The sequence below is a fragment of the Megalops cyprinoides genome, chromosome 21, assembly GCF_013368585.1.
Source record: "Megalops cyprinoides isolate fMegCyp1 chromosome 21, fMegCyp1.pri, whole genome shotgun sequence".
NCBI classification, from domain to species: Eukaryota; Metazoa; Chordata; class Actinopteri; order Elopiformes; family Megalopidae; genus Megalops; species Megalops cyprinoides.
Genome location: NC_050603.1, coordinates 26,547,377 through 26,559,450, shown reverse-complemented (window position 1 = coordinate 26,559,450; position 12,074 = coordinate 26,547,377). Strand labels below are relative to the sequence as shown.

The following is a 12,074-nucleotide window of genomic DNA, read 5'->3' as shown; positions in this document are numbered from 1 at the left end:
TAGGTGGTTGCAAGGGTAAACAATATGGTCGCTGGGGCATTGCCAGGGTGTTGCTAAGTGGTTGCTAGGGTAAACAATATGATCGCTGGACATTGCTAGGGCGTTGCTGGGTGGTTCCCAAAGTGTTGCTAAGTGGTTGCTAGGCGGTTGCTAGGGTGTTACTACGTGTTTGCTAGGTGGTTGCTAAGGTAAACAATATGGTTGCTAGGGAATGGGGGGATGGAGGGATGAGTGAACGACAAAAAGACGAGTGCAGGTCAATATGGCTTTAAATGAGTGTTGGGTGGCATGACCTGAGCCGACATGTGACTTACCGTGACCGTAGGCTGAAAGGTGACTGCGCGGTAAGACTCGGAAAAATGAATTGAAGTCAATGGGAGGATGGAGGGATGAATAAGCGAGTAAAAGATGAGTGCGGGTCAGTGTGTATTTCAAAGAGTGTTTGGTGGCATGACCTGAGGCAGCATATGAGGTGCTGTGACCGTAGGCCAAAAGGTGACCGAGCAGTAAGACTTTGAAAAATGAAGTCAATGGCAGGATGACTGATTTAAAAATGACAAAAAGACAAGTGTGGGTCAAGACGGTCTTGGATGAGTGTTGGGTGATTTTTCCCGAGGCAACATGTGAGGTATTGTGGCTCTGGGGTGAAAAGTGACCCAAGTGGGAAGGCCATGAAATGTGAGGGGGGTGATTTTGAAAATAAATGGGAGTCTATGGGAGGAGAAGCGGTCCAAAATTTGGTGAAATAACAATAAGAAGAAGAATAAAATTATCGGATAACAATAGTTTGCTTGCACTGCTTCGCATTGCAAGCACACTAATAAAACTACCGGATAACAGTAGTTTGCTTGCAATGCTAATGAAATGCACACAAGACGAAGAACGTGAAAAATAATAGTAATATTTTAAGTTCTATAGCCGAGATGTTGCTTAAATGGTAGTAGGTAAAAATAAAAGACTATTAAGTCGGCTAAAAGAGGAATAGTCAACAGAGATTTTTGTGTCATAGCTACTCACAGTACGGCTAGCCCTGACATCAGCTGTGCTATTTCATGTGGCTGCGCACAATTGTGGAGTGAGCGTGACGATAGACGTCCGAAGAGGGGATAACGTCACTGCAGTCTTATGGGATGTGTAGTTCATTAGAAGAGGTGCAGGTCGATTAATTAAGCGGGGATCCCCAACAGCTACATTAAACTTACATTTAAAATCGATCTTGTTACACATGTATGCCAAGTGAAAAATTCAACCTGAACAGACCATGCAATTTCTCGTCTGCATCTCGAAATTCAGATTAACGATGTAACACTGGGAGACCGATTGTCGCGCCACTGGTGCATGCAGAGTATGCGATCCCGCTAGACATCGGTAAAATTTAGCTTAACCACCTTTATCCCTGACTTTACGTTTCACTCAGTATGGCTATATAGTAATTTAGTAAACCGCGCTAGTCCAATGAAGGGTTAGGCATTCGACAGCCTCGGGGCAGCAACAAAAGGCAAAATTAGAAGAAAAGGGGCAATATACAACAACTAACTGATAATAACACCGCTCATTGCACATGTTTGGCCGCTGCCGATATTAAACAACAAAAGATACAACTCGCACAAATCATCTATAGATTCACACATGCATAAATAACCAGAATAAGGCGCGCCAGAACACAGACAAGTTCCGCCCCTTCAGAATGACGTGCGAGCGAACCAATCAAAACCCAGAAAGCAGCAGTCAGTTCCGGTTGACTTCCGGAGAGTGAGCTCGCTGTGCAGTCCCAATAATCCGGCCGAAAGCACACCTCACTCAGACGCTAAATACAGCCAGTCTGCGGGCCGAAGCATCAAACAAGCAATGTGGAAATAACAAGGATCCACAGAGCAATAAGTGGCAACCAAGTCGGCGTATAACTAGCTAGCTTTTGGATAACAGAGAAAACCAATCATGTAAGTAGATGAAAATCCATTTAGCTAGTGACCGCTTTAGTAAAAATTTTGGATCCACAATCAAAATTACTACCTCGCTAGCTATTAGCCAACTAGCTGGCTAACGTGTGCTGATGACACATCTTGCTAGCTAGCTAACGTTATTGCATGAATGTGTCAATATTTTATATAGCTGGATAACGTTAGCAACCTGTGTGTATTTTAACGCAGTGAACCATTTGTTGAGCCAAGCCCTGCTTCGTTTGCGAACTACATGTCTACCTTCACTAACCCTTTGTTTTCTTTGTTAGCCTGCAACAACTACTGTGTCGCTTTAGCAAGCTGGCTAACAACATGATCCAACAATGACAGTAAGATAGCCAGCTGTCTGGAGGAACATTCGCGAGTCACAAGACAGTTAGCCAGCTATAATCCTATTCCCTGCTGTATCATTTTTGGTTGTGAGCCCAGTGTCGAATGTCTTTAGTTCATTAGGAAAGCAGTTATATTTATCAACCTGCCTTCTGGCCGGCTATGTTAGCTATTTTGACAAGTCAAGGCCAAACTATTATTGTAAACACTGTTCTCTGCAGCTACCAGGCTATCAAAACTACAACGGTAGTTATCTCATAAACAAATGGGCGAGCCAAATGGGTAAATCATGAAATGCAACTCGCTAGCCACACAGCTAACAAGTCGCCTTAGCTATTTGTCAAGATAACTGGTTAACGTCAGATTGGTTGTACACTTAAACAGCTGATTCACGTTAGGTACCTCGGTAGCTAGCTACTTGATCAACTCGTTGTTGAATTATTTGTTAAATAAAATCAGAACTTGGTTAGGCATGCAACTAGCTAGCTATGCTAGTTGATACTAAGAAAGCTGAGACGAAAAGTCCGATACCACTTCATATTTACAAACTTGGATTGTTAGACTCTATGATAGTTATCTCCGACGTAACTAGATAAGCTATTTTGGCTAACTGGTATGTCTGTCGCTGCGCTACACAGCCTGCTAGCCACTGCTAAATATCGAACGAATAGGCTATAGAGCTGTAGCAACAATGTGATGTCGAGAAGAAGGTGACAGCTAACAATGCACTTTATCTACAACCAACACGAGTCCCAATACTCACATACCCAGCTACCCATCTAGCTAGTTGGCTTGTTATTGTTTGTTTGTCAATTTAACAATACGAACGTGGCTCACCGTTCGAGAAACTGTAGGCTAAATTCGTCAAAGGCAACCATGGATAAGATGTCTAGAAAAAATAGTTCTTAGTAGTGGTACACAAAAGTGATAAATAATACATGCCTTTGTTTAGAAACACGAACAAGCACAAAACAAACAAAAATTCTTTTAGATAGTTACCAATAGGATCATCTCTGTCTGACATGACTTGGAAAAACAAAATAGTAAATTAGTCCTATATTTTGGAAACCCGTGATTTTACACCTGATAAATTGCATGCCCATGAAAGAGAAGTGTAGCGAATTCGATTGCTCTGAAATGTTTTTACATCAGCCTGTAACTAAAAAACAACAACCATATGGGCTTGCGTTTGGCTGCTGTTTTGCAGAGTGTGCATGAGCATACTTGGCTAACTCGCTAGCTAGCAGGGGCTCATTGCTCTGTACAATCAAATGTTTTCCCTCAGACCTAAGCTGTAAGCAGTACTGTGTAGCTGTTTCAGATGCAAGGCATAGGTCACACCCTCATGCCACAAAATGTTCCATCGTTTATGAGTATCTTTGGCCGTCAACATTTATAGCGGGGTATATGAGGAAATAGGCCTAAGTGTGTTTTTTTTTTCCTGGTAGCTAGTTGATTACGAAAACCAGAAAGCTACGCCTTTTGATGTTAACCACCGAGGTCACTACCTTCTCTCCCTGTGATGCCAGGATCTTTGCGATAATTTAGGTCAGACCAAGGCAATAGTAACCACCACTATCTGCGTTCAGACAACATTGGAACCGTGTTGCTTTGGGGCTACAGACTGAAGACAAAGGATAGTGTGCAGTATTGAACGTTGACTGAAATTAGGCAGAAGTGCATTGTCTGCTGTGAAATGGGAAAGTGCTCTCACAGCACAGTCTAACTCAAGAGGGCCTCACTTCAAGTTAGCCTTACAATACATTTGCAGCTAGAGGTGCAAAGTACAGTAGGAAGTGCCGAATAAAAATGTAAGGTCAGCAGATGACCCTATTAATGAGTGGTTTCACTCTTTCAGTAAATGGAAGGTTAAACTTCCCTTTCAGTCTGCAGCAAAGTTACCATGAGAGCAAAGCATAATCTAGTGTCCAGTTTCTGGGGAGATTATTCCAGGAAGCAGGCAGCAGTCTGAGGAGGCGAATCGGCAGGATCGGCATGAAAGATGTGTTGGTGTCAGCCAGGAAAAAAACATGCCTGTTTAAACAGCATACACATTTCCTGGAACAGAGATAAATCAGGACCCCATGGCTATTTTTTTTTACCTCCATGGTTTCACTCCTCTCCCTGAACAAACAGAACAACTCTGCTTCTTATGTTGACCCTGTTGCTGTACAGTTTGGGGGTAACCTGGATAGAGTCATTAGTTGAGCCTGTTAAGGTACATTATTTTAAATGGAACACACATGTGTGTGACTAAATGAAGGACAAATGTTGATCTGCAGAGCCAAGTGGATTAAAGTCTGCCATTGTTAATGGGAAAGTGCTTTAAATTGTAAGGGCTAGAGCCAAATCTAGTATGTTTGCCTTATGTATGTGTAGTGGCACCCTCTTGTGTGTGTAACTCTCAGTTTGCTAGGCGTACATGTGAGCACCCATGCAACAAACCATTTGAAGTGCATTTTGTAGGATCTCTGATCCATGGCGAAAGGGCCATCACCACAATTGGAGACCAATGGATTGAGAAGGGGCTCTGTGTGACTTCAGCTTTTTCCCCTCAAACATAAATCATTATTATCGTTATACTTAGTTGATAAAGTCAACTTTCCTCCAAGAAGGTAATGTGGCTGCAGTTGGCAAAAATAATTCTAAGCCCTGCACTAATTGTTTTTCGCCAGCTCAAGATTAATCAGAACTGAGCATTTGATTATCTTCAACCATGGTTTACATTCCTAGTTCATAATCTGGGTAATTTTTTCTTGTGTGTTTTACTAAAGGTACTGTTGGAGCTATTTTTTGTTGTTATCAAGAATTCCCAAAACCAGACCATTAGCACCATATCAGATTGTGCAGATCAGTCTACCTAATATTTCCTTGCTTATTTCGACATCCCTTATTGGTCTTAAAAAGGGCATTTCAGTTGTGACACCATGTGCAATTTAAGTAGGCTGACAAAACATTTTGGAGACCCAGGACTCCTCTTTCATGGGGCCTGCTTGGGAACAAAATTGGAGGGGAGGTTGCCAGACCTTTCCACAGCCCGAAATCTGCTCATGAATATACATTTTTATGAACAATGTAGACATATCTGTAAAAAAAGTATAAGTATTTAATTTAGCATGTTCCAGTCACAGAATCTGCATGCACAGAACAACTTTATGCACTAGCCGAAGCTTCAGACACATATGTTTGTTCTTATTTTGTCCTCTTAATTATCTTTGAGTGCCAGCAGGCAGTCTGCTGGAGGTTGCTAGTCGAAGGCCCCCTGCTCTAGACATAGCAATGAACAGAGGAAAGTAAGTGTTTTTCACTGGGTTCAGTAGCACACAGCCACTCAAGCAATGAAATGCACTAATTCAGAGAAAGCCACTGAGCTCCTCCCTAAAAGGGTTTCTAAGTACATGCCATCAGTGAGTTTCCTTGAAGGCAAGGGCTTACATGGAATCATGCACTTCGTCCTTGCTGAGTCCAAATGATTTTAGTATTTGTAGGGTGAGTGGTCTTCTCTCTGAATACCTGTTTTAATCAGATCGCCCTCTCCGATTTGTAGACCTACTACTGCTCACAGCTGCTGTTACCAGTATCCTCTGAGTTTGGCTAAATATAGCAGATGCTTGATTTTCAGGCTTGGGAAAGAGGTTCTTTTAGGTGGAGACCTAGATGCGGTCACATTTAGGGTAGAAAGGATTATAAGATCTGTCATTACCCGCCACTGTAATATGATGTGATTAACTTTATTTGGTCCAAAGGTAACATGTGCTCACTCTGTGAAGACAGGTAGTACTTGCTTAGTCATTGTTTTCATTTTCAAAGCTGTTTTAGCATTGTGGCAGTGTTCAATGTGGTCTAATAAAGTCAAATTTGTATTCCTGTCTTAAATAAGGCTGTTGTGTGGCTGTGTCAAAGTCAGACACAGAGTTCAGAGATATAAGGTATTTCGCACAAAAAAGCACAGTCCAGCTTTTTATGTGTGATTAAGGTATTGCTCCCCTCCAAGCTTTTGCTGCCTGTGTGCCCATATGGGGAATGCGATTAAAACACGTGCAAAACGTTTACTTCCCTGATTCTGGCCTGAAGCATTCAGAGGGATTATTCCTTAATACTGTTTTCAGTTTTGTTCTCGCATTTTTTTTAAAATTGTGGAGTATGTAAACTTACTTCACAACACTGTTGCCTGACTCTAAATAAACATGTGCCACGTTTATTTATTTAGTCTTATTCACACGCCTCCATAAATAGTAGCAATGAACATTTTTGAGGCATTTTTTTTTCATTGCATCACTGGCAAATACAGAAAATATGTGAAAGGCATAGGACATCATTCCACAGCTTCTGTTTCTTTACTGTTCTGTTCTGTTAAGTTGGGTTTTAATGCCTGGGGTTTCCACAGTCATGTGAAAGTGCAAAAAGTGTAAATATGTAAATATGGAGTTGCTTTTATTGTAGGTATCAGTGAATGCAGGTCATGTAGATGCAGTCTGCAGATGCAAAAGGCGCATAGAGAAACACTTGCTGTTTATTCTCTATATAATGCTCGCTGATGTAGCTAATTGTGTAATATTAAATTCTTCATTTCTTTGAATGAGCAAACTTACATTGCATTACATTATTGTCATTTAGCAGATGTTCTTATCCAGAGCAACTTTACGTTACATTACATGCATTTAACAGACACTCTTCTCCAGAGTGACATCCATCACAATAAACTTACATAGGTTACAGCTTTTACATGTTATCCATTTTTACTGTTGGATATCTACTGAGACAATTCTGGGTTAAGTACCTTGCCCGAGTGTACAGCAGTAGTGCCCCAGCAGGGAATTTCAGATATGAGCCATGCTCCTTACCACTATGCTACAGTTACACTCCAAATCTAAAATAACATCAGTCTTTTTATTGTCCAGCCACACACAGATGGTAATTGCATGTGATGTCATCGCCAACATAAGCTTAGAATCAACTAACCTGTGATTGCAGTGGTTTGATGGCAGTAATTGGTAAGAATAAAGTCAAAACCCTGGCAGAAGTGTGTACAAATGATGTAGAGGAGAGGTAGGATGATTATTTCCTGTCTTTTTGTTCCACATTCTGATCAGATGCACATATGGGTAAAAATGGAATTTGCGTGCGCTGCATGGTGTCTACCAGTGGAAATGCTCAGTGCTCATTCTTAGTTGCTTCAGACCAGCACACGGGGGAACCCAGGCACATATGGATGTGGGCAGGAATGACTGCCTTCCCTGAGCTGCAGGTAGTGGTTTGGCAGGCGGATAGCACTAAGTGTGCACCTTGCAGAAGGTTAGGCGTCTTGGGGATGAACAGTTTATCATAGTCCTCTTAGTCATGGATACAGCCTGTTCCTGACAATGGGATGGTCATTGTGCTGTAAGGCCAGACTGACCCCGTTTAGCTCCCCCATCGCATAAGGCTAACAGTCAGTATAACTACAGAACACACACTTTTTAGTTGCACTTCACCAGTTTTGTTGGAGTCAGTAAGGTAAATTACAGATACTGTGACTGCTGTGTTGTACAGTTCGAGAGTAGATAGTTAATAGGGTTGTTTATTTGTCAACACAAAGGCTTATGAAGTCTGACATGGAGAATAACATTGATTTGTGTAGACCTCTGAAATGAAAGGTGTAAATGAAATCCTGGCTGGATGAGAATATATAGATGTTGGCCAGAACAATAAAAGACATTATTCACAAAGAACATATCACTAAGCAGTGGGTGTGAAACAAAGGGTATCACTGGGACATTTTGAAACTTAAACAAGATGAAGATTTATCCAGTGTAGCATGCATCTGTTTTGCCCATCAGAGATTGGGGAATGTGCTGGAATGCTCTCCCTTCACAGAAAACAATATCATTCTCTGTGGAACTGACTGTTCGTCCACCTCTTTGGGCCACACATCTGGCTGTTGTCATGAATAATTCATACTGGAACTTACAGTTGCAACATGTATTCTTAAAAAAATAAATCTGTGAAACTCCTAACCACAAAGTAAGTGACACAGGCCTTCACACACAAAATTTGGTTAGATTACACTTAGCTTAGCAGAGGCTGTTCTCCAGACAGTCTTGCACAGCTTAGTTATGTCATTCGTGTATACATTTGACTAAGCTTGATTGAGAACTTTATCTGCTGGCCATGGTGCAACGTACTACCAAAAATGAAAGTGTCTTCCTAGATCTGGAAAGACAGATGTGTCACTTGTGATACATATTGCTTGTGCTCACAGAGTGTAATTAAGGTAATAATAGTTCAAAAAGTAATAATTGTAATTAGGGCTGTGCGATATGACGATATATATCGTGTGACCATAGAAAAACGTCTATCGTTTCATATTATGCTCTATCGTTTATTTCGTTGTGCCGCAAATCACACACTTTGTCATTTGGACGGCGCTTCGCGTTCTTCCACACTGCACGGATGCAGGCAGGAAATTTGCATGAAGGCAACACAAACAAACATGGAGGAGAGTGAATATGACAGAACTATAGTTGAAAAGTGTTTTCTCTTTACCTTTTTTATATTTTATATATTATTTTATATTTTGTTACATGCTTATGTAACGGGTGGTCTCTTGCGTTGTGTTTTTTTTTTTTAATGTGATGTTACGTGGGTCGGCGAGCGAGCGAGTTTCGAACCGAGGTTCTTACTGCTCGCTGCCAACCCCTTAAAGCCAGCGTCGTTGCCAGTTGAGCTAAAGACAAATTGCCGTTAGCCCGTCGGCGACAACGCTACTTAGCCAGGTCTCAGAGGGAGTGACGTAGCCGCTGCAACCACTCGGCTACCTGCTACCTGCTACCCGCTACCTAAGGCTTTACGCAGGACTCACACGAGCTAATCACTTCAGCTCTGCTACACTTAATCCTTTCGCACGTAACTTATTTTTATGCTATGTAGTGCGTGTTAGATTACATGGTTCGTTATGTTTTCATTAGCGTTCATTAGCTCCTCATAGTTTTCAGTTAGCATTTGCTATATTTTTAACGTTAAATCGCTGTTTCCTCAATGCTAAAATTAGCTAGAATTTTTCCAGTCTAGTGTTTTAATCGCACCGGTTTTAGCATACACACTAAACGGCAAATCACACCGGTGTGACCGTAAGCACGAAAGGGATACGCCTCGTTTCCACAGTTTTGTTTGGTGTCCGTAATTCAGTATAATATATGCAATATTCCCTCTAGTGTTCAACGTAAGGAAAAGGAAATGGATCAGAACGTAACTCTCACTCGTGTCGGTGTCATCATGGAATGAATGCAACGGTAAAGCAACCTCTGTTTAGGCTATATGTCAAATGAGCGGCAGTAGAATGGAGGGAAATCACAGCGGTAGAAGGGGAGTGAGATAAAGTTTTCATATCAAAGTGATAAAGATGATCTGTATTTCTTAAGATTATTGGTTAAAGCACAGTGTTTATGTCGATGCAAAAGGTTGCCTGATTACGCAAATTCTTTCCCCAAAATATGTTTAATGAACTCTCGCTTTATTTAACTTCAGTCACTAGTCAAGCAACTGAATTGAAGGAAATGGCACGTTAGCTAATTTGTTTTTCCAATGCCGTTAACTTCCTGGCACACAGTGCATACGGTCTCTCCGCAATCCGCCGCAAAAGTTATTTTTTTCAACGCACTCGAAGGCAAATTTTGGACCTTAAAAAACGGAAGGAGGTGTTTCGCAAACACATTGGAGGTCACGGAGGTTCCCATAGGAATGAATGTATGGCGTCAGATTTATGTCAAAAGCCGCGAGCCTACAAAACATTCTCGCGCACAAAGCAGCCACCATGCGCGAGAGAATTTCTGCTTGGCGAGCGCTGGAGGGCATACGCGCTCGCGTGGGTTAACTTTGCTCGCGCGAATCGACCTGAGTTTTGACAATTTGGGGGCGGAAACCAAGGGAGTCACTGGCCCTCTTATGATTGGTCACTTTCAACGCAATCACACCCACACGACCTCCTTGAACCTTGATTGACAGCTTCCGTTAACTGAACGACAGGCAGACACTGTTTGGTCAGAGGCTTATTTCAAACAACTGAGTCTTGACAAGAAGTTCGGAGTTGAAGACACAGTGGACGGAACAATGGCGGTAATACCTTAAGATTTACGTGTAAGTGATACTGATAGATGGCTTCGTCTAACAACCCAGCAATTTACGTTAACGTTACTTCTAACGTCTATTGCATGCAATCGGCTGAATGATAGGGGAAGCATAGCTAACGTTAATTAACTAACGTTAGCTATTTACATGTTCCAGCCAAATTTCAGAGTAAGTAAATTGCTGGGTTGTTAGACGAAGCCATCTATCAGTATCACAATTCCGTTCACTGTGTCTTCAACTCCGAACTTGTTGTCAGGACTCAGTTGTTTGAAATTTGGGCTGAAGACACCTCTTCAGACTACCTGGACTGACACCCTTGCCATTTGACCTTGTAAATCTAAGATTCCTGGCTCGTACCTGTAGCAAGTTACGTTGTATTTGTAGCACGTTTTGCCTAGGTAGTATAGCAGCACTTTATTGTCCCAGTGACTGTATTTGATATGTAACCTCAGATCAGATTAGTTCTGTATCGCTACACTGACCTTACGCTCAGCTTCAGCACTATCTGCATTGTATGACCTGTACACATCTTGCCCTTGTGCCTGTTGTTTGCCCACTAGTTGCACTTTTGTACGTCGCTTTGGATTAAATGAATAAATGTAAATGTAAAATAACAAGCCTCTGGCCAAACAGCGTCTGCCTGTCGTTCAGTTAACGGAAGCTGTCAATCAAGGTTCAAGGAGGTCGTGTGGGTGTGATTGCGTTGAAAGTGACCAATCATAAGAGGGCCAGTGACTCCCTTGGTTTCCGCCCCCAAATTGTCAAAACTCAGGTCGATTCGCGCGAGCAGAGTTAACCCGCGCGAGCGCGTATGACCTCCAGCGCTCGCCAAGCATAAATTCTCTCGCGCATGGTGGCTGATTTGTGCGCGAGAATGTTTTGTACGCTCGCGGGAATGTTTTATACGCTCGCGAGAATATTTTCTACGCTGGCGACTTTTGACATAAATCTGACGCTTCCGATTGACTCGCATACGTACACAGAGCTATATGGAAACTAGGCGTAAATTGAAAATTTGCACAAAGGTTCTAAATAAAAGGAGAAAAATAATCAAATGTGAGTAAGTACCTTTTATTTGTTGAGTATATAATTCAAAATATAATAAGAAATAGACCTTTCCATGTGGTCATTTTATGTAAACTATTCATTGAATTTACAGAAAATGTGCTATATCGTGATATGTATCGTTATCAAGATATGAAATGACCTTTATTGGGATATGAGATTTTGGTCATATCGCACAGCCCTAATTGTAATACTTTATCAATGCACCTCATACATGCAGTTTACCTAACATACTAGTGTGGATTTTCCTAGTGTGCTTTATGGCTACTACTGAGGCTGTGGCTACTTTTGTAACTCATGAGTTTGGGATTTAGTTGTAACGCGTGTCACCACTTCAGGACTCGGTAAAGATTTCAGAGCAGTATGTTGCTTGCTAGTGGTCAATGGTGAAACCCTTTAGGATGTTTGTAAAGCACTGAACTGCAGGACATACATTACTAAATACTTATACTGAGTGGTCTGGCTGTAGGGCTGTACTGAAAAATTCGAAGCTTCGTTCATTGAATTGGCATTCGATTGTGAAATTAACCATTCGATTTTTAGGATGGGTGCTCAGTTGCAGTTTTAAGCTTATTGCTACTGTAATGCAAGAAATTTAGATGTTAAAGCGAC

The 12,074-nt window shown here is 41.6% G+C and overlaps 1 protein-coding gene across 4 annotated transcripts in view; it reads left to right on the top strand.

The window, feature by feature from the left end:
- Positions 1-1,776: 1,776 nt before the first annotated feature.
- ankib1a (ankyrin repeat and IBR domain containing 1a) overlaps positions 1,777-12,074 on the top strand; it is an 87,383-nt gene continuing 77,085 nt past the window's right edge. For all 4 annotated transcript variants that reach the window (XM_036555332.1, XM_036555330.1, XM_036555331.1 and 1 more), the window contains exon 1: positions 1,777-1,940. The gene's annotated coding sequence lies outside the window, so the exon portion shown is untranslated. The remainder of the gene's footprint in view (positions 1,941-12,074) is intronic.